General features: G+C 44.9%; 1 pseudogene; it reads right to left on the bottom strand.

Moving 5' to 3' along the window:
* Positions 1-4,602: 4,602 nt before the first annotated feature.
* Positions 4,603-10,298, bottom strand: LOC136493707 (acyclic sesquiterpene synthase-like; annotated as a pseudogene).
* Between the last annotated feature and the right edge of the window lie 12,785 nt (positions 10,299-23,083).

Below are 23,083 nucleotides of genomic sequence, written 5' to 3'. Positions count from 1 at the left end.
TGGTCATGCCCCTATGATGAAAATCGTTTTGATTTTCAAAGGATGGACGACAAGGTTAAGGATGGACTAGTTCTAAGTGTCGACTGGAGTTGGAGAGACACTTAGAGTAGTTTAGGACTTTGTTTTTCCTTTGGCTATACTATTAAGGGGGGTATGGACAGGTAGCTTGACCTAGGTGAGTCTAGTGAGTTAGGTGTGGTGCGCACTTGTTAAAACTAGCACTAGGTAGCTCCAAAACAGCCCTTAGATCTAATGGAGCAAACTTCATTCACATATGATCGAGAGTTGGAAGTGAATGGAGGGTCAAATACTGACCGGACACTGGCTCCGGTGTGATCGGTCGCTGGCATAGAGTCCGGTCAGTTCATTTGACCAAGATGATTGCATCTGGTTTGACTGGACACTGAGAGGTCAAGTGACCGGACGCTGAGAGACAGCATCCGGTCGACTCCAGTAAGGTTCCAGAGAAGGAAAATCGTGACCGGACACGTCCGGTCACACTGTAAACACTGGAGTTCGGGGTATACTGATCGGAGCGTTCGGTCAACATGATCGAAGCGTCCGATCACCCGCAGAGGCACATAACGGTTTGTTTTTCAGTCCATGTTATAAATAGAATCTCCACTCGTGTGTGGGGGCACTTTTGCTTATTCCAACAGCTGAGAAACACCTTAGAGAGTGCCAAGAAGAGCAAGGTCCTAGTGAGGTAATTGAGATTTGAGAATCCTAAAGAGAGCCCTCATTAGTGAGATCAAGAGTAGCAAAGTGTGCATCCACCCTTCTCATTAGGCTTGTCGTGGTTAAGTGAAAGTTTGTGCTTGTTACTCTTGGTGATCGCCATCACCTAGATGACTTGGTGGTGATTGGGAGCTTGGTGATCATCGGGAGAGCTTGTGGATGACCCAACTCACATTGTGAGCAGTTATGGGTGATTCACCATAACGGAGTGTTGAAGAATCAACCCATAGAGAGCACTTGATCCTTACACAGATCAAGGGGGAGCTACACCCTTGCACGGGTGCTCCAACGAGGACTAGTGGGGAGTGGCGACTCTCTGATACCTCGACAAAACATCGTTGCGTTCCTCCCTCTCTATTTACTTTGAACATTTACTTTGAGCATTTACTTTGAGCAATTCAATACTTGTCTTTATATTCATAGAATTGCCATGCCAGAGTAGGATTGGAACTTAGGTTGCAAGTCTTTTGTGTGGTAGAACACTTAGAAACACTTTCTAGGCACAAGGGATTAATTGGGCTAACCGTAGGATTTAATTATTGCAAAGAAATTTAGAATTAGCCCAATTCACCCCCCCTCTTAAGCATCTTGATCCTTTCACATAGCAACCTTATGAGCTTAGCCAAAGCCCTCCCACTCATCTGCATCATGGATTCAACATCTTTGTGAGATTGGGAGTGAATCCAAGTGCATTGCTTGAGTGTTTGCATCTAGAGGCACTTGGTGTTTGTGTTTTGCTACGGGATTCGCTTGTTACTCTTGGTGGTTGCTGCCACCTAGATGACTTGAAGCAGCGAGGATCATCGAGTGGAGGTTGGTTATTGTCTTCGGCTCCGATCATGGTGATTGTGAGAGGTTCTTGACCTTTCCCCGGCGGAGAGCCAAAAGGTACTCTAGTGAATTGCTCATGGCTTTGTGATCCTCATCTTGTGTTGGTTATGCAGCACCCTATTGAGGGTTTGGCGTGTAATGCCAATTAGCGCATGAACCTCCAAGTGAGTGAATCGCCACAACAAGGACTAACTTGTCGGCAAGCAAGTGAACCTCGGTAAAAAATCATTGTGTCATCATTTGATTCCGAGGTGATTGGTCTTCATTGATATTGATTCTTGTGATTGATTGGTTCACTCCTCAACACGGCGGTATAACTATCTTGCTCTCTCTCTTTATATTATCGCAAACTAGTTATTAAGCTCTTTAGTGTAGCTAGTTGTGAGATCTTATTAGTTTGGTTAGTGTGGCTCTTTAGTTAACCTTTGAGAGCACACTAACTTAGTGTAGTGCCATAGTCATTGTGTGGTTAGAAATAATAGAAACTAGAATTGTGGTAGCTGGCTTATATTTTTAGTAGGCTAGCGCAACACTTGCTTCGCCTCATAATTATCTAACCGGTTTGTTAAGTGTTGTTGTATAATTTTTTTAATAGTCTATTCACCCCACCCTCTAGCCATTAGGACCTTTCAAGTGGTATCGGAGCCGAGGTCACCGTTATTTGAGGCTTAACAACCTTTGGTGTAAAAATGACTCAAATCAACAACACCAAGAAGCCACTCCAATTTGATGGCTCAAATTATCCCTATTGGAAAGCTAAGATGACAACTTATATCAAGTCAATCAATAGGAAGGTTTAGAAGGTGGTAGAGACAAATATTGAGATAGAAGATGAAGAGGCTCCCACCGCTGCCGAAGAAATACTACTCCAAAATAATGACATTGCTCTTAGTGCCATCCATGATGCTTTGGATGAGAGAACTTTTGAGCAAATCAAGAACATTGAGAGAGCTCATGAGGCATGGAAGAAATCAGAGGAATCATTTGAGGGCACTCAAGCCATGAAGGGTGCAAAGACATACATTCTCAAAGAGAAGTTTGCAAGCTTAAAGATATAGGAGGATGAGAGTGTGCCGGAGATGTTCCATAGGCTTCAAGTGCTTGTCAATGATCTTAAAGCACTTGGAGAAGAGGTGAAGGACAAGGACTTCTCCCCACAAGTTCTTGAGATGCTTACCTTCGAGATTTGACACATTGGTCACTATTCTAGTGAGGAGTGATTTGGACACCATGACATCAAACCAAGTGTTGGGAGATATAATGACCGATAATACATATAGAGATGATGATGAGAAGGAAGAAAAGAAGAAGAAGAAAGATGAGAAGAAGGATAAGAAGAAGAAGAGCGTGGCATTCAAGGCCACATCATCCAAGGGCAAGGCAAAACAAGATACATCAAGTGAAGATGATGGCTCATGGGATGATGATGATGATGATGATGATGATGATGAGAAGATGACTCTCTTTGTCAAGAGATTTGACAAGTTCATGATGAAGAAGGGCTACCGTGCTAGAAGAAAGAAGTCTTCACCCAAGAACAAGAAAGAGTCAAGAAGGTGCTTCAATTGTGGAAGCAAAGATCATCTTGTTGCTCAATGCCCATACAATAGCGACAAAGATGATGACAAGAAGAACAAGGAGAAGGACAAGAAGGAAAAGAAAGAGAAGAAGGACAAGATGACCTTTAAGAAAAAGAAGGGTGGTTCATATGTGGTCACTTGGGATAGTGATGCTTCCTCAAGTGATGATGATGATAGTGATGATGACAAGACCACCAAGAAGAAGGAACTTGCAAGCATTGCTATAAATGAGAACCCTTCTCTCTTCGACACTCCATCATATGAAAATGGAAGAAACTTCCCGCAAGTGGTTACACTTACACCACCTGTTTTTTTTAGAAAATGGAAGAAACTTCCCGCTTCTACATTACCGCACACAGCGTTCACATTATTACATACTCCCTCTGCCTATAATATAGTGCATCCTATGAATTTTAAGACAAATTAAGAGAGAACATAAATTACGCATGTATCCTCATTTTATTTTCTAATCAGGCACTATAATCAACATGATTAATGATAATTGGTTAATAAATGGAAAGTATTTAATGTAAAATTGGTTTTTGTCCTCTCTAGAATGCATTATATTTGAGGACAATTTTTAAGGGCTAGAATGCACTATATTACAGGGCGGGGGGAGTAGTTTCAGTTAGGGAAACAAGAAATGCAAAAATTATGCATGCTAGAGTCTTATTAATTTTCCACCCATGAGAAGCAATAGCTCCAGCACAGCGGTCTCTAATTTTCTGCTAGCTAACTAGAAAGACTCCTTTGTTTCATCATCATATTGCAATAGTGCCCAAAACCGTAGCCAATATGTTCCCTTGAAAATAGACAGCATAAAAGATGTATATTTGTAATTTTGAAAAAATAGATCATTACAACATTTCCAAATTGCCCAACATAAAGCAACTACCCCAACCAAAATATATTTTTCTCTTTTAAAATAAAAATTCGATAGCCAACTCCCTAACATGTGGGATACAGAGCTAGGAGGGGTTAACCCAGTAGCTATATAGATAGTCCTCCATACTGTCTTGGCATGATGACAATCAAAGAAAAGATATTTAATGGTTTCGTTGCAATTATAGAAACAACACTTTTGACTACCTTTCCAATTCCTATTAATGAGGTTGTCCTTTGTTAAAATTACCCCTTTTGGAGATACCAAAGGAAAATCTTGATTTTTAGAGGAATTTTTAACTTCCAAATCAATTTATGAGAGAATGGTGTATTATGATTTATCATGTGAAGATACATAGAGTGGACCGTAAATTGACCATTGTTGTGTAAGTTCCAAATAAACAAATCACTCTCATCAGTTCAATTGATATGAGTGATCTTGGCTACTAGCTCTTCCCATTCATAGTTTATCCCCCACCAGAGTTCTCCGAAAAGAAACATTCAGTGGTGTTGATCTCATAATATTGGCCCTGTATCATACGGACGATTTGTAATATTATACACCGCTGGATATAAGGTCTTTGAATGGGCGGTTACCCACCCATGTATCTTCCCAAAATCTTGTTTGTGATCCATCATTAACTATGAAGGAACCACATGCCAAAACCTGATCTTTTATTTACACCACCTGATGCAGTCACCTACCGAACTATCTCACAGTAAAAACACACCTACTGAATCAAATGAACAACATCATCGAGGCTTGGTTTCTCTCACACAACTGGCAGCGACCAGCGATGCATGGCTTCCTTGGAGCTTTAGTGGCTCATTGATCACCGCATCCACTTCTCTAGCCTTCTCCACCGGTGAGCTAAACCCATCAGTTCCTGAGTAGAAGAAGTAGCACACCTTGCACATTTTCCAGAACAACTCCTTGCAGGGCCTAGGAACAGCACCTTCTTCACGAAGAACTAGTCTTAGGAGGTCTCTCCTGCATGTGTCTATGGGCTTCTGTAACTCCCTTCTAGCCTCTGATATGGATGTGCAGCCACCATGAAGAACGAGGAGAGAAACACTGTTCAGCTTGCCCTCGCCGTACTCCCTCTGCAACAGTACATCAGTTGATCACTATGTGTCAACTGGCTTCATATTTTCAATATACAAGGCTTCTCTTTTTCTCGATTACAAATGAAAAGGCTTTCTGAATGCCTGTCAACTACTGGAAACTGAAATTTTCCTATCGGTGCAAAACCGATAGGGGATATGAAACACTGACAGGAAAATACAAAAAACAATTTTCTTGTCGTCTTTTAAATTTGTTTGTCGGTATCGAGTACCCAACAAAATAATTCATGCTTTCAGGAGTATTTCCGTTTCCAGTGGTGCAAGACTAAATTGGTAGTACTTAATATATATACCATGTTCCTATACCTATCAACACACAACTACCCGTAATTCTCTATGCTAATTAATCCCACTATTACTTTCATGAGGGTAACAAGCTTGTCATGAAAATTAAGAGTTGCAACCCAGTAATTTACCTCGAATGTCTGAACATCATTCAGGAGCCGGCCACATGTGCTCATTAGCCTAAACAACTCGTTGTATTCTGGATCTTTAACGACAGACTCCGGGATCTTTGGCCCAACAAAATACAATGCTGGCAATACAATGGGGCCTAATGCGAATGCTAAAGACGCATTTGTCATGTATTCCTCCTCTGTTGGCACATAATTGCTCATCCGCCACTCTACCTCTGTCATCAGAGACTTTAGCAAATCCAACCACTGCACAAGCCGTTCAAAACCAGTCAGTACTCAGCTGAAAAGAAAAAAAAAAGGAAAACTGGGACTTACTATTTGTATTAGGTGTTTGGTAACATTGCGGTCTTGTAGCAAAGAAGCCTTTGCTCCAAGCTGGTTAACTGAGTTGTAAATCGAAGAAAATACAATCTCTACTTGTTCCGAGTAGAACTCAATTTTGTGATGTTCGTCCCACCTATAATTAAAAACCATTGAAAATAGAAGAGTTAAATTATAATAAGGATGATGATGTACTGATGCACAAGACATCGTGGTAAAAGGACGAGGACCATACATCTCAACCAACGTGACAAGGTTTTCAAGTTCTTCTTTTGATCCTCCAACATCAAAGAAGTCAGCGACAATGGTTGTGAGCACACCATTTTTGGCCCACAAAATGCGAGCATCAGACAGTTCAGGAGGGAACATGGTTCCAGCAGCAGACAAGTAGAAGTATGCCAACTTCTGCCGTGCAAATGGTAGCTGGTCCAGCCTGCACTCTTTCACCCAGCTGCAGCAACAATATTTGCAACCCACAAATAAGCTAAACTAGGTTTGACATAGGACAGGAGTGCATAACAATCTGATTTACCTTTCAAGTTGCTGAAGTTCTTGCTGGTAAGTAAACTGAGAGGAACTGAAGTCTCTGATAGCCAACGCTAGAATATCTCTGCTAGTATATCGACTGGACCTGTTTCAACATTAATATTTAGTATCATCAATGCAAGTATCTGCATTACAATGGTTTAGTGAAACCTTACTATGTGGACTGGGAACTTACAAGTATGTTGTCTCTAGCATGTGGTGGCTTGTAGCGTTGAAATTTTCGATGGTCCACCTGTGGTCTAGACGGTCCAATGTGGTGTAGAAGGGACAGTCTAGAGCATGTTCCACCTGAAAAGAAAATAAAAAATTAGCGTTAAACATGTATATCTAATCTTTCCAAATTCTAAACGTGACAAGAACAGTAAATCACTGAAGCATACCTCTCTAAAGAGTGTAGTTCTCCTTAGTGCACCTCTAGACCCCAGCTGTTCCCTCAGTAAGGTACCTGACCATGAGCCAATGGTATCCAGGATAAATTCATCTTCTGAGATACTAACTGTAGAAGCCTTGTGTGATTCTAACAAGGTTCTTGTATCATTCAAATATCCTCCAAGTGAATCATCATGGAACCCGGAAGCTTCAGCAACATGATACAGCTCATCTGTAACACATTTTTATGTGGATACGTGTTGATTAAAGGACAAAAGTTTAAATCCATCTGTTAAAAGTGTCGAACTTTTCTATAAGGTCCAGAAAAATAATACCAGAAGAGACATCGTATCCGTTCATCCTTAGAATACGAAATGCCATCGCACATGTCGCTGTGTCCACCATAATTTCCTCATGCGTCTGTAACCAACATCTGTCAAATGACTGGTTAAGTACATGTGTTTCTAATATGAGGGCAAGGAATGAGTAATACGTGTTCAAAATTCACTACTAGAAACGGAAAATTCCTTGACGGTGCAAAAGCCAACAGGAGAAAGCAAAAGCCTATAGAATTTTTTTTAAATAACTGAAAGGGCTAAACAATTTTTTCCTGACGGTGAACAGACAAAGCTAACTTGTTTGTTAGTTCAGCGTTAGAAATAATTTCCTGTGGATCTTTGAATTTTCCTGTCGGTTGAAACAGTGCCGACAGTATTAATCGCTAATTTTCCTGCTGTTCCCGCCAAAAACTAACAGAAAAATTGTTCCCCACAGGATATTGCCCCGTTCGACTTGCTGAATCTTGACTGAAATTGGCTGAAAAACACTGTTCTGGCTGAATTGTTGTGAGAGAAAAACACTGTTCCGGCTGAAAAAACAAGCCGAACAAGCCGAATATTCTGGTTTTCAGTACAGTGTTGCATTGGTACCTGTATGTCCTGTCAAGGACACGCTTCACCAGCAAAGTACCGAGAAATCCCCATGTTCTCAAGCACATCGACTTGCTGGAGCTGCTGCCTTATCGTACTCTCCGATGCTCCCTTATCGTGTAGCTTGCTTCTGCCAGGGCTAACTGAAGCAAGAAACCGTTACATATATGCTGAATTGAAGTCTTTTTATACACATACACACGAGCTTAGATTCTTACAGGTTTTCGCAGACTGCTTGTCTGCGCGATCTTGTGCTACTTCCAATGGCTTCTCAACGTGTACCACTTGAAGAAAAGAAGCCCAGCAGATGGGTGTCAGTAACACGGAGTAACACTACACGTCGGCGCGACGTGGTGAACAAAAAAAAAATTTCCAACAAAACGGTACCATGTGAATGAAAAAAAAAACTCTTATATCTGCTGTCACGTATGTAGATTTTTTTTTTGAAGGAAGCACACACTTTATTGATTCAAAAATAGTGTTACATCGTTCACTAGGGCTTCAAGTATGAATCTGGAGGTTCATCGACCCAAATACAAGTATGCTTTGACTGAATAGCTAAAGTTGTAAAATTATGCGCTACTCTATTAATATCTCTATTACAATGCTCAATGAAAATTGAAGAAAAATCATGCCAAAGCATCTTACATTACAAGAACTTTTGCAAGCATAAAAAAATGATCAAGGTCATGTACACACATGGATTTGGCAACGAAGACATTCACAGTCACGTATACGTGATTTGAGAATGAGATTACAAGCACGAAAAAAATGCTCGGCAGCTATGGCTAATTAAATTATTCCATGTCTAAAGTTACACAATAAAAAAATACTATATGTAATAGATCACACATGCATCAATTAGATCTAGAAAATATAATTTATATCTAAAACTTTCCTTAAGTATCCTAATTTACTAAATTTATAAATAAATATATATATTTCATCTATTACCTTCTAAGAAATAATAGGAAATTCTATCAGTCCGATCTAACAATCATTAGAGGGTACCACAGCAAAATCCAAACAAAAAAATAGAAACACTTAGCCACGGTCGTCCGTCCCGTTGACTCCCAGTCCGACCAACCTCTCAAAAAAAGAAATTTTCCCCACTCGGATTGTAGTGTCCGCCTTAGCTGCTCCAATCCCCTCACCACACAGCACCTCCGGCTGACTCGACGCCGCAAGATCCCACAGGAGGGCGCTCTCTCTTCCCCGCTCCCTCCCCAGCATGAAGCGCATGCTCCGGCGTCTCTTCCACGTGGCCGGCCCTTTCCGCGCTACACCTTCTCGTAAGGCACCCGGCCCCTTCCCTTGCGACTCCGCGCGCCCGTGCCCCACTACCATCCGGCATCGCGCCCCATCCACCTTGCCCGTCACAGAAGGGGGCATGGGAGGCCTGCCCCTGTGCTTGGGAAGGCCTGTGCCTGCGCTTGTGCCCCATCCACCTCGCGCCGTCAGCAGGAAAGGGGAGGCCTGCGCCACCGTAGTTCTTCACCAGGTAGGCCATGCCCGCCGACAATGCTGTGTTTTTTCAAGTGTTTTCATGCGTTTTCAGACATGTTGCAAGTCTATGTTCCAAGTGTTTCAGTTGTTTCATATGTATGTTTCAAGGGTTTCATAGAGATGTTGCAAAAGTAGATTGAGATGTTGCACATGTTGTAATGGCTATACACGCATGTTTCAGGTGTATGTTCCAAATATTTCATCTGCTCCAAACGAATGTTGTGTGTTATTTGGATGTTGCATATACATGTATGTTGCAAGCATATGTATCAAGCGTTTTCAGGTGTTTCATACGTATGTTTGCAAGTGTTTCATCTGAATATTGCATATGTTTGCAATGGTTGTCGAAGGTTTTTCCAGGCGTTTTTGCAAGTGTTCTTTTTTTTATGTTGCAATTGGATGTTTCAAAAGTAGAACGGGGTGGATGCGCGTGGGAAGCGGCCGGTGGCGCAGACGACGTCCAAAGTGGCGTGGGCGACGTCCGGAGTGATGCGGGCCCACTGCTGTTGCGCTCACTCGTGAGCCCGCGCTAGACGCTAGCTCGCTCTCTTTGTAGGCAGCGTCCGGACGCGTGCGGGCGCTAACAAGACCCCCCCCCCCCCCCCCCCCCCCCCCCCCTCCCGAAAAAAAATAGAGAACCATATTGAGCCAATGTACATGCTGTTGGAGTGGACACATGCACGCACAGTCGACGCTACGTTGAGCAAGCCCCGGCCCCAGGGTAAGGAAAAACTCATATTAACTCACCATGTATTGCTACGGATTAACATGTGTATGTACAGTATATATGCATGCCCCTTCAGCACTCAGCAGTGCAGCACCGCCGCACAGTCAAACAGAAAACGGCTGGGGGACAAGACGACAAAATGTGTACCTCTGTTCACCGCAGGCGCAGGGAGCGTAGACGACGACGTGCTCCGCTGCGTCGGCATCCTCCTCCCGCAGGGTAGTGACGAGCCGAAGCGCTGCGCATGCCCGCCCGAGCTGGAGCGGCGGCAGCTGATGGCCTTCAGTGAGAGGGAGGCTGCAGCAGCCAGCTTCGCGGGCTTGACCATCGTGCACCCGCCGGACAAGCTGCTGCTGCCTGCCGCAGGAAACTATGGCGAGCGAGCGAGCGAGCGAGCGAGGATTGGCCTGTGGTGGATCGCGGCGGTATAGTAGTAGTAGGCCGGTAGCCGCAGGTTTCTCTGGTGTTGCCGGCCGTGTCCTCGATCGATCGGGCCTTATTTGTAGTGCGTAGCTAGTGGTGGCCCGGCCGGCCGGCGCAGGCAACTGGCAGGGCACAAGGGGCGCCACTCCATCCTCTAGCTACGCGCCATGTGTGTTTGCTAGTCGTTGCTAATTAATCCTGGTTGCTATACACATATACGTGATACGTGTTAGGCTGCAGCTGGCCGGGGTCTATAGCTAAGTTTGGAATACTACGAGCGAGGATGGTACTTGTGTGCAGAGAGTGCAGTGTAGTGCAGTACGTGCTGCCCTCTCCCGCGTTCCAGCCGTGTTCCGTGCTCAATTAGGCCTCGTTCGGTTCCCTGGGCGCATCCCGGGCCGCCTATTTCTGGCTGACCGAACCGAACGTAGCCTCGCGACGGCGACGCAATCCCCGGCGCGGCCCCGTGAAGTGACCCGGCGAGCAGCGCGATGCACTCGTCTTGCGGCGCGACCGTCAGCCGTCGGCCGGACGACACCGTATGTACATACTGGTGGGAGGCCGACGGGCACCACCACCACCGGCCGCCGCAGAAGAGGCACACACAATATATCGTTGGATGGCTGAGGTCGAGATCCATCGTCGGAATATCGTTCATGTGTTTCATGTGTCTTATATTCTGTGTCGTCGTCTTCACTCTTTATGAGTGGTACGGTCGACCACGCCAGGGGGATCCTGAACGAGCGGACGGGACCCCGGCCGGCCGGCCCGTGTGGTGACCAGGGCGAGCTACTAGCTACCTGTTTTTGCTGCACTCGCGCAGTCGCACTCGTGCTAGCTGTGCCTCGACGTCGACGGCCTGCCGACGGGTCATGACTAGTCGTCATCCGATATAACGTGTGTACACCCAGGTTTACATATACAAGGAAAAAACAAAAAAACGTGGGAATAATCATCGGCGCACGTGAACGTTTGGTTACGCACTTGGTTAACCGACTTTGCTTGCGCTTGGACGTTTAATCCGGGCGCTAGCGTCGGACGGTACCTGTTCAGTTAGCGAGTGAGCACCCTAACAGTGGGTCCGCACTGTCCCCGAACGTCGCCAATGTCACCTCAGACGTCGCCCGTGCCGCCAGACGTTTCCCACGCGATCCCATGTGCAGCCCCCGATCTACTTTTGAAACATCCGAATACAACAGTTGCAACATGCAAAGAGACAGATTAAACACTTGAAACATACGTCTGGAACACTTGCAAAAACACTTGAAACAATTGAAAATTATTGCAAACATTTAGATAAAAACACTTGCAATACGCTTATAACATGCATGTATATGCAATATTCGGATCTACTTTTACAACATGCAGATGAAAATACTTGCAACATACGTCTGATACAGATGAAACATTTGGAACATACACTTGAAACATACGTGTATAGCCATTACAATATGTGCAACATCATCCCGATCTATTTTTGCAACATCCCGATCTATTTTTGCAATATCAATACGAAACACTTGCAACATACCTCTGAAGCATCTGAAACATATGTTTGCAACATGCATTTTTCGCCCTTCTTCTTCCGTGCGACGTAGAGCAGAGCGGGGAACGGCCAGGTCTGGTTAGCCGGCGGCAGAGGATGGTGGCACGGCCTGGCAGCGGCCAGCTGCGCTTGCGCCTGGCCTGGGTTTGGCCAGCGACGGCCTCCTCTCTTGGCCGCCTGGCATGGCGCGGCTTGGGACAGAGGCGCCGCGGAGGATGGGGGCGCCGCAGGGGATGGTGGCGACAGCGTGCCGGAGTGGGGAGCACCACGGGATGGAGGCGCCGCGAGGGATGGCAGCGGCGGCGCGGCGGAGTAGGACGAGCGGACGCAACCATGAAGCCGCGACGGTCGAAGCGAGGGAAATTTCTATCATAGCGTTCTCAGTAGAGAGTAGAGAGATCGGTAGAGCATAGAGGGGGTAGGTCAATTCGCAAAAAAGAGAGGGGAGCAGGTCGATTGCGTCTTGGGTCAGACCGCTGCATAAGGCCCAGGAAACATGGCGTCTAGATAAACGGATGCTCGGTCGTGAGCATTAACGTTAACCTAACGCATGAACATCTAAACCGAATCATTACATGTGATTATATACGACGATGCCTTAACTGTGGACTGCATGCATGCTAACATCCCCATGCTGTCATTCTTCGGAGGTGTGTATTATTCGCTAACTATAAGCGTAGCGTACGTAGCCAGGATTTTAGGATAGTAATAGGGTCTAATAACTTTGCCCAAAAATTTGAGTACCGCGATGCAAATGTAATAACCAAGTAGTATACTAGTGCAGTAGAATAGGGATGAAAACGGTCGGAAAAACCCTCAACCGTTTTCTACATTTACATTTGAATACGAAAACGAAAGCGGAAACGGTAAAGTCAGACACGAAAACGAACCCGAGCTTACGGAATATCGAAAACGAACCAATTCGAGTAGAATTATGTCGAATACGATCGGTATACGAAAATTCAATACAGAATACTGACCCGTAAAGTCCATAACAATTAACAAGTGCATGACCCAAGCACATAACAATTACCAAGTGCATGATCAAGTTCAAGCGCATATAATAATTAACAAGTGCATGACCTTTGGTCTTAAGTATTAACACAATAGCTGACAGCCTGACACACAAATACAAGTCTAGAACAAACAATTAACACTAACAGATAACAAAACATCTACAGTCATCAGCATTATCTATGAGGTCAGGATCACTTTCCATGTCTTTTGCTTCCTCATCCCCCTCCTTGTCCTTTTCCTACAAGTTTGCAAAGTGAATTCAAATTAGATGTAGCAACTAGCATATTTCAGAGCAAGCAGTCAATAAACATACCTTAATTTTCAATTTAGCCACAACATTAGCCAAAGCCTCAACCTCAAGATCACTCACAATTGATCCAACCATTTTAGAATCTGAACAAAAAACGAGAAAGGAAAATAATCAATGCATTATTCTACTTCAATTATAAGTGTGTCTAACTTAAAAAAAGATAAAATGAGCACCTTTTCTTGCTGCAGCAACCCAATCCTTTGTGCAAATTAATACATGTACCATCTCAGGATCAAAACGACTATGATAGGGATCAACAACACGACCAGCAGCACTAAAAGCATACTCGGATGCTACTGTTGATACATGTATGGCCATTACATCCCGAACAATTTGTGAAAGGATAGGATATTGTTCTCTCTTGTTTTTCCACCATGCTAAGATGTCAAACTCACCAACAATTTTCAGAAGTGGTTTTGCAATATACCTCTCCAACTCATTTGACTCAACCATAGCAGGTTCACTTGCATCATATAAGAATTCTTCTAGGTCATGGTCTACATTTTCCATTAATATATCAGCTGTGTTACTAGGTCCAGGTGCAGCCCCTTTACTATTTTTCTTTGATGATGCAGGAGCAGAATTAACATAAAAGTTGTACAGTTTTTTTACCACAGTAACAAACTCATCAAGTTCAACTTGATAATGATCACCATAGAACTTCTTCATGTAGTACTCTATCAGCCTTTTCTTATACCTAGGATCAAGAAAACAGGCTACAGCTAGAGCAATGTTGGACTGCTGCCAATATTTGTCAAATTTATCATTCATAGTAATTGCCATATCTCTAATTGTAGCATTCCACTACAACACTGGTCGTCAAGCAAGAGCTTTATATTATAGAAACCTCTATAAAATAAGTTTGCAGTAGGATATGAAGTGCCAGATAGAATTTCAGTGAGATCATAAAATTTCTTCAAGCAACCATAAATTATCAATGCATTGTCCCATTCAGCAGAAGATGGAGAAATCTTGGCATACCTACGGTGATTTGAAGACTTCAGCCTAATAAATGTATCCTTGTAGTACAAGGCATCTCTCAGCATTAGGTAGGTAGAATTCCACCAGGTTGAAACATCCATCGAGATACCCCTCTTTGTATCCAATCCAGCTTCGGTGGCACGCATCATAAGCTCTTCCCACTGCAATGGAGACCCTTTCACAGCTAGTACACGTGATTTGACCTTGCTGATTGTTCCTGAAATGACTTTCAACTATAAATGTCCATGCAGCCCGAGGCACGACGGCATAGCACGAAGCCTGCTTTTTTAGCCCAACACGAGCACAGCACGGCCCGGTGACTTGCGGGCCTGGGCTGGCCCGGCCCGAGGCAGCAGGTCATGCCTGGGCCGCTGCTCAGGCCCGTGGGCTGGCACGGCACGGCTTGGCCTAAGTCAGCCAGCCCGGTAGTGGCCCGGCCACCCCACCCCCCCCCCCTCCGGCCCTCCCCCTCCTTACTCCACTCCTCCCCTCCCCGCCTCCTCGTGGCCCAGCGCGCTGCTCGGCCCAGTGTCCATCCCTGCCTCCCCCCTCCTCATATATAACGCCCGCCGTGGCCACGTCGGCTCACACCCAAAAACCCTAGCTCATTTCACTCGCTCGCCTCACCTCGCTCTCGTCTCGTGGCTCTCGCCTTGCCTCGCTCTCGGGTCTCGCCCTCGCAGTCTCGCTCTCGGCTTTGTCCTCCCCGACTCTGGTGAGGTGACCTCAACGATCCACCTGCCATCGATGAGCAGCTCCCTACTCGATCCCCTCCATGCTCCCTCTCCACCTCTCTCTTCTCCCTATCCCTATCTCCCCTCTAGATCTCGGTGGCTATGTGAGTTTGTGTCCCCGTCTTCCCCTCCTCCGCCGTTTGCCGTCCTTCTAACTGGTGTGTTGTCTTCTCTGGGTGACCCTTGTCTTCTCCGGCACTAGGCTCCGGTTGCACAGGTACATCCCTAACCCTAACCCTAACCCTAACCCCGCCTACCGCCGACAAGCAGTTCCCTACTACTCCTAAGCCCTACCTGATCCCCTCCCTGCTCCCTCTCTACCTCTCCCTTCTCCTTATCCCTATCTCCCCTCTAGATCTGGGTGATTATGTGAGTTCGTATCCCCGTGTGCCCCTCCTCCGCCACTCATCGTCCTTCTAACCTTACTGTCATCTTCTCTAGGTGGCCCTCGTCTTCTTCGGCACCAGGCTCCGGTTGCGTAGGTACATCCCTAACCCTAAGTCCCTAACCCTCCTCTTCTTTCATTGATTAATGGTTTGTGATCTATTCTGATGTACTGTTTTCCTCCTCCTCCATGTCTTTATGCAGGTCGATAGCCGATGCGTTGTCCTCTAGCTATGGCATAGAGCGACCAAGGCTGCCCCACTCACCGTTGAGGAACAGTGCTGGAGAGCCCTCCGTGGTTGAGGGCGCCATGGCTGGTGCTGATGATGAGATCGTCTGGCCGCTCACCGGCAATGATGATCTCATCGCGGCAGGCTTGGCACCTGAGGACGACAACGACACCCAAGAGGACGTTGCTGCCTTGTTCGGTCTGGACAGCGGCGGTGGTGAAGGGGTGATGGTGACTAGGACCCCGGTCTGCTCCAATAGCTCAACTCCATCTGTTGCTAGCACTAGTATCTCTTCTGGAACTATTGTTGGTAAGCGTAAATCTACTGTGTGGGCTGATTTTGATGAGATCTATGAGACTGTGAATGGTAGGAAAATCTGCATTAAAGCTACCTATAAAATATGTAAGCATACTTTATCTGCTAGATCTAATGCTGGCACTAGGCACTTGAAGAGGCACCAGAAATCTTGTAGGCAGAAAACTGATCAAGCTGCTAGGGTTCAGTCTAGGCTTGCTTACAATGCTGATGATTCTATGCATAACTGGGACTATAAACCTGATGTTGCTAGATCAGAATTGTGTCGCTTGATTGCTAGGCTTGATTTGCCATTAGGTATTGGTGAGTCAGAGGCCTAGAAGGATTACATTGTCTGTGCTCATAACTCTAGGTTTGTTAAAGTATCTAGATAGAGCACCACTAGAGATCTGAGTAAACTGTTTACTGAACGTCGTAATATACTTAAGAATTCTGTGTTGTCTTCTACTTCCTCTGTTGCTCTAACATCAGACATATGATCTAGTAATGCTAAGGAGGATTACATTAGTGTTGTTGCTCATTGTTAGTGCTGACTAGGAGTTACAGAAAAGGTTATTGAGGTGAAACATACTGGTGAAAATATTACTGAAAGAGTTGCTTGTGTGGTTGAGGAGTTTGGTCTCATTGATAAGGTTTTCTCTGTAACTCTAGACAATGCTTCTTCTAATGCTAAGGCTATGAAAACTTTGACACCTATGTTTGCTGGTTATTTAGGTCCTGATCCTACACCTAAGCCTATTGACCCTTCTAAGCGTAAGTACAGTCTTGTGCATCAACGTTGTGCTTGTCATATCATTAATCTGATTTTAAAATCTGGTTTAAAGAGGTTCAAACCTTACACAGAAGATTTTAGAACTGCTATTAACTTCTTAAATTCCTCTAATCAAAGAATTGATATGTTTAAGAACTACTGTACTGCTTAGGGTGTTAGACCTAGAAAGTTTGGCTTAGATATGGATGTTAGATGGAACGCTACATATCTTATGCTTAAACACTTGGTTCCATATAAGCATGTTTTTTCTATGTTCATTAATTCCAATTATGGCTCTGAACTGTTGTCTACAAAGCATAGGTATATAGCTGAAAAGATATTGGAGTTTCTAGAACTATTTTATGACTCCACTGTTATTCTTTCTAGTGTCTACTATCCAACTAGTCCACTTATCATGCACCATCTGCTAGAAATTGCTTCTCATTTACATGCAAGTGAAAAAGATCAAAATTTAATTGCTGTTGTATATCATATGAAGATTAAATTCCTTAAATACTGGCAGCATATACCTCTGTTATATTTATTTGCATTCATTCTTGATCCTAGAGCTAAGATGAGAGGTTTATTTAGAGTCCTGGAATTACTTAAAGAGAGCACTCCTTGTGATTATAGTTCATATTATGCTGATGTGAAAACTAAAATTTACAAGTTATTTAACAAATATGATAGAAAGTTTGGTGCAGCTAGGAGTCAAAGGGTTGCACAGCCTGCAAGCCATACAGGTAAGAGAAAATAGGCATAGGAAAGAATCTTTGGAGGCCCTAGATCTGTTGTTGGTCCTTCCCCTGTCTGTGCCCCCACTTTATCTGCTTCTACTGCTAGTGAGCTCTTAGTTTATCTGGACAGTGACAATGTCACTATATATGAGGATGATTTTGATTTACTTCTCTGGTGGCGTGACCACAAACTAACCTATCCAATCCTATCTATAATGGCTAGAGATATTATGTATGTTCCTGTTTCTACTATCTCTTTGGAATCATGTTTTAGCTTGACAGGAAGGATAATCGAAGAGCGGTGATGCCACCTATTGCTTGAAACGGTGGAGATGCTGGCCTGCATAAAGGACTGGGAGTGGGGAGAGAGCATATTACAACATACTATTGACAACCAAGAACTGGAGGACTCCTTCAAGAATTTGTATCTCGATGATGATGCAGATGGGGCTGCTGGTACTGCTGGTGCTGGTTCATCCTGGGGCTGGTACAGCTGGGGCTAGTTCATCTAGGGTTGGTACATCTAGGACTAGGGCTGCTAGTAGTTAATCACTTAATCTGTTAGCTCCAATTCTCCATTTTGTATCTGTCAGCTGTGACTGACTAGTGTGACTTGTGACCTTTGAACAATGATGGAAGAGTTATTAAGAGCTGTGTGCACTCTTTTTCCCTTTCTAGAGTTTCTCACAAGGGTGAGTTTTACCTAGAAAGATTTTTAATGAGGCAGCATTGCACAAACAACTCATTTTTCTTATCTCCTTTGGTGCCTTTTGTTTTGTTGGCTTGGATTTGGTCATTTGGAGTTTGCTAAGTTCTTGACTGTGTGTGATCAGTTTGTGGCTGAGTCTGAGTGTTGGTCTGTTGGATGAGATCGTGAGAATGAGAAGAATTTTGGAGTTTGCTTAGTTCTTGACTTAGAAGTTAGAATCTGAGGAGAATTTGTGATCAGTTTGACAGTTTGTGAATCTGTGATCAGTTTTATAGTTTGTGACTTAGAACTTAGAAGTTCTTGACTTGTGAGTTGAGATTTTGAAATTTGAATAAATGAATCTGTGCTAACTGTTGGATGAGAAGAATTTTGAGGTGACTTAAGATCACTGGGCTTTGGGTTAGCCCGGCCCGCAGTTCTGGCCGTGCTTCCCGGGCCAGCACGGCACAAAATTCGGCCCATAGGGGCGTGCTTGGGCCGAAGGCCAGGCACGACGCTCGAAGGGGCACGACACGCGAGGCACGGCGTGCCGGGCCGGCACGACCACCTGCGGGCCATGCTTGGCCCGGGCCCGTGCCGGGCTGGGCCAGGCCGACCCATTGGCCAACTATACTTTCAACCCATCTCTAGCAACCAAATTGAGAATATGGCAGACACATCGAACATGAAAAAACATCCCGTCACAAACTAGGGAACTATTAGCATTCTCTTTCAGATATGAAATTATATCGTTGATAGCCACTTCATTTGAACTAGCATTAAGTCAAAGCAAATAATCTATTTTCAATGTACCATTTAACCATAACTTCAGTGAATGACTCAGACAACTTTGCACCAGTATGCCTTCCTTTTACATTGAAGAAACCAATAATTCTCTTTTGCATACGCCAATTATCATCTATCCAATGAATAGTAACACACATGTATCCTTTATTTTGGCATGAGGTCCACTATCCATTGTTGCACTAAAGCGGCACTTGATAGTTTTCAAGTGTGCATACAAAGTTTCCTTTTCTTCAAGATATTTGTCCATTATTTCTTTCCTAACAGTGACATGAGACTATTGGAAAGCTAGGATAGAGAGATTTTATGAAATCAACAAGATACTCATGCTCAACTATATTGAAAGGATATTCATGCATGGTTATTGCCAAATTCAATTTCTTCAAGCTAGCTTCTTGGTCATATTTGAAAGACTAAACATGAGCATTTTCACTACCAGGATTCTTACCAACTTTAAGCTGTTGTTGTCCCTTCACAATACTGTGCTTTGACTTCAAATGGTTCTTGAATGCAGTCATCCCACATATGCCCTCAGCTCTGTACCTCTGATTGTAGTTAGCGAAATTGCAGTATCCCCACAGCTGCTCAAACTGCTTTCCCTCCACCTCTGCAACTTTCTTTTTCTTGGTAAAATACTTCTAGACAGACGATGTGCATTTCTTGAACCTCTTGCCAGAAAGGTGAGCCTGCTCTTCATCCTTGTCATCCTGGTCATCATCATCGACATTAATTGGAGTTGTGGTCGCTGGAGTTGTGGTTGTTGCTGGTGCGCCAGTGCCACTGCCACTACAACTGGTGTCAACATTTGGAGCAGAAGAACCCATCACTGATGCTGCTACTGATACTGCTGTAGCTAGACTTTCACAAGTTCCACTAGAGCTAATACTTTGAGATGAAGGCCTTTTACTCCTTGATCCTACCAAGAGCCAAGTGAAACATTGCTAAATCAGTGCATGCTGGTCCCGAATAATCAAGCAAAAGGTCCCAAATAGCCAAGCTTCATCAATAGTGTAAGGAAAATGGACCCTAGGCTAGACCCATTTACTTTGGATTTTGGTGTTTCATGACCAACACAATTAAATTGGACTAATGAATTTGCAAGTGATTGTTCTGTAGTTCAATAGGGTGCAAGACATAACTTGGACAAAGGCGATGTGATGATCCGATGATCAACACCATAAGCAAGACCTTAAGAGCACAAGAGAAGACCCAAGACATCAAGTAAAGTCTAAGCACGAAGATAGGAACCAAGCCGTATGCAAAATCGTAGAGAAATGAGCTCACAGAGGTGACCAGACGCTGGAGGAAAGCAACCGGACGCTCCGATCAAGAGGCTCAGCAACAAGCATCAGCAGCAGCGACCGGACGCTGGACCGGACGCTGGTGGCAAATCGACCGGACGCAAGACTACAGCGTCCGACCGAGTACAGAGAGGTTCCAGAGCGGTGAAATTGTGACCGAACGCGTCCGATGGCATGTGACCGGACGCTGGCAGCGTCCGATCAGTTGATCGCATCTCTAACGGTCGGGATGACCAGACGCGTTCGACCAGGACGTGATCAGCGTCCGGTCAGTAGCAGAAAAGCGGGATTTCGTCCCCAACGGCTACTTTCTCAGTGGGGCTTATAAATAGACCCCAACCGACCATTTGGGTATAGTGGAGCCGAGGAAACATATCAAGGGTGTTGATACACCATTTTAGTGATCTCCACTTGCATAGTTCTTAGTGATTTATTAGGTGATTAGCGTAGGTGCTTTGCGAAGTGCTTAGGTTGATTAGACCACCGCTTATGCACTTGCTCTAGCTTTAGGCCTAGTGTTTAGTGAGGTTTGCATACCTCTTACCACTCGGTGCTTACGCACACCATTGTTGTATATCGGAGGGGCTTGTAGTCTTGCAATATCACACCAACCGCGTTTATGGTGTGGCCGCCATCATGTACCGGAGGGAACAAGGTCCGCGACGTTTTGGCCGGAAGCTTGATAGTGAAGACGGCGGGGAGCATCCGGGAGAGGCTTGCCGGAAGGCACGTCGGAGACCCACTTGCGCGTGGGGAAGGCCCGTGGCTATCCACGGAGTTACCCGACCGGGAGCTTGGCCCTTGCGAGGGATTCCTTACGAGAGGCTTCAACGAGGACTAGGGGGAAGCTTGCGTGCTTCTCGATACCTCAGTAAAAATACCGGAGTCGTCGACGGGAGTTTGCATATCTCTACCTTGCTCTTTAGCTTCCGCATTTACATTGATTGTATTACTCCTTTTGCGGTAGAGATAGCAACACATTAGCAAAACCGTAGTTGCACATTTAGATAGTTTATCTTTGCATATGTTTTGCTAAGGTTAGAAAAAGAGGCTATAGTTTAGAGTTAGAATTTTAAATTGCCTAATTCACCACAGTCTTAGGCGTCACGGTCCCCTACAAATAGCAAAAGCAATAATCAAGCAATCGGTCCCAAATTAGTACCTACTGCTGGAGAAGCCGTTGCTATCGGTGCCGATGTCGCTGCCGATGCTGCCGGCGGCGCTAGAAGGTGGCGCACGCTCTTGGTCTTGGACTTGCCCTGGATCTTCGTTCTAGGAGCAGAATCCCCTTCTCTAGCTCCAGTGGGTGTCATCGATGGCCGGGGTGGCGGCGCTGCCTCGTGGCTGGGTGGCGGGCGGTGGCGCTGGCGGGCTGGGGACGCGGGCGACCGGTGGGGTTGGGTGGAGGCGCGGCCGTCGCGGACTCGCGATCGCGTCGCCCGTCGCCACTTGTGCTGCGCGGCGTGGATAGGGGATACGGAGGGATTAGGGGCGCCGGCAGGGAGCCAGGGAGGGATAGGGTCCAGGAAGGAGTTGGAGGAGGGGAGGACTAAGGAGATTAGGGTTGTCATTGGGCTAGGCTGTAGAGTGGGCTTTGTGGACTGTGCTGTGCGTACTGTGTAGTGGACCAAATTCGGTTTAAACCGAATTTAGAAAACGGTACACTCTGAATTAAATGCAGAAAAGTAGAAAACGGTCGGAAAAAAGTTAAACCATTTTCATTCCGTTTTCGAATTTGATAGTCCGAATTTCGAACCGAATTCGAATTTGTCCGAAAATGCGAAATCGATCAGTTCAAATGTAGAAAACAATGCGGTTCGGTTCGAAATATTTCCGTACCGTTTTCATCCCTACAGTAGAATACACCAAACATGGATATGTTCATGCATCTTAAAATGAACACAAGTCAGCGTACCCTTTTTCTTCAATTTTCTCTTTTGACACAGCCGCAACCATGGGATATAATATGGAAAAGAAACCTCCTTTTAATTTGCTACAATACTTCCTTTATCCTTTTTTAACTATCGTCCTCGTCACTTACTAAAAAATCAAACGTACCAAATTGATATTTATAATATATAGTTAGTGTCACTTAGGTCCCGTTTGGGACAGCTTCAACCGGCTTCGGCTTATCTGACAAAAACACTGTAGCAACACTGTAGCAAAAGGCCGGTTTTCTCTCTCCTACTTTTCTCTCTCACTGTAGCAAAAACACTGTAGCGCGCGGGGAGAAGCCAGGAAACTGTCTTGTGCGGCTTTGATGAACAGTGACGGCGTCAGTGAGAGGGGGAGGGGAGGAGAGAGAAAACTGGCTTTTACTACAGTGCTGCTACAGTGTTTTCGTCGGATGAGCCGGTGCGAGCCGTGCCAAACGGGGCCTTAGATAGGTCGTTGAATCTATTTTTATAATAATAAACTAATTTGAAGGTATGTATGTTGCTAATATTTTTTATAAACCTTGACAGGGCCTTATATTTTTAAAGGTTATACTACTTGTTCAAATCATGGGTCTAGACTGCTTGTGCAACCAAGAACCAGAAACAATAGATAGATCATCTATGCATGCATTAACCAAGCACCTGTAAAGAACTACGCAAGCTAGCATTCGTACAGACTTGCAAAAGAAATGAATCATCACATGGACATGGCCTTTGTTGTCCATGCTGCAAAAAGCACCCCCATCCCCCCCATCTCCTTTTACTAGTAATCAGCATTAAGATCACCTGTGCAGTGCTTGCTCTCTGCAGAATAAACTCTTCGTGCGGTTCAGACACTGAAAAATCTAAGTACGGAGAAGGAAGCTCTAGGAGTGCAGAGTACTTCACCAATTTCTCGTATCAACGGCAACTGAGCACGAGCAGCCCAACAGCAGATGATCGCCGTCTCAGTCCT

The sequence above is a fragment of the Miscanthus floridulus genome, chromosome 11 (genome assembly GCF_019320115.1).
Source record: "Miscanthus floridulus cultivar M001 chromosome 11, ASM1932011v1, whole genome shotgun sequence".
Taxonomy (NCBI): Eukaryota; Viridiplantae; Streptophyta; class Magnoliopsida; order Poales; family Poaceae; genus Miscanthus; species Miscanthus floridulus.
This window is presented reverse-complemented; position numbering and strand designations above follow the sequence as displayed.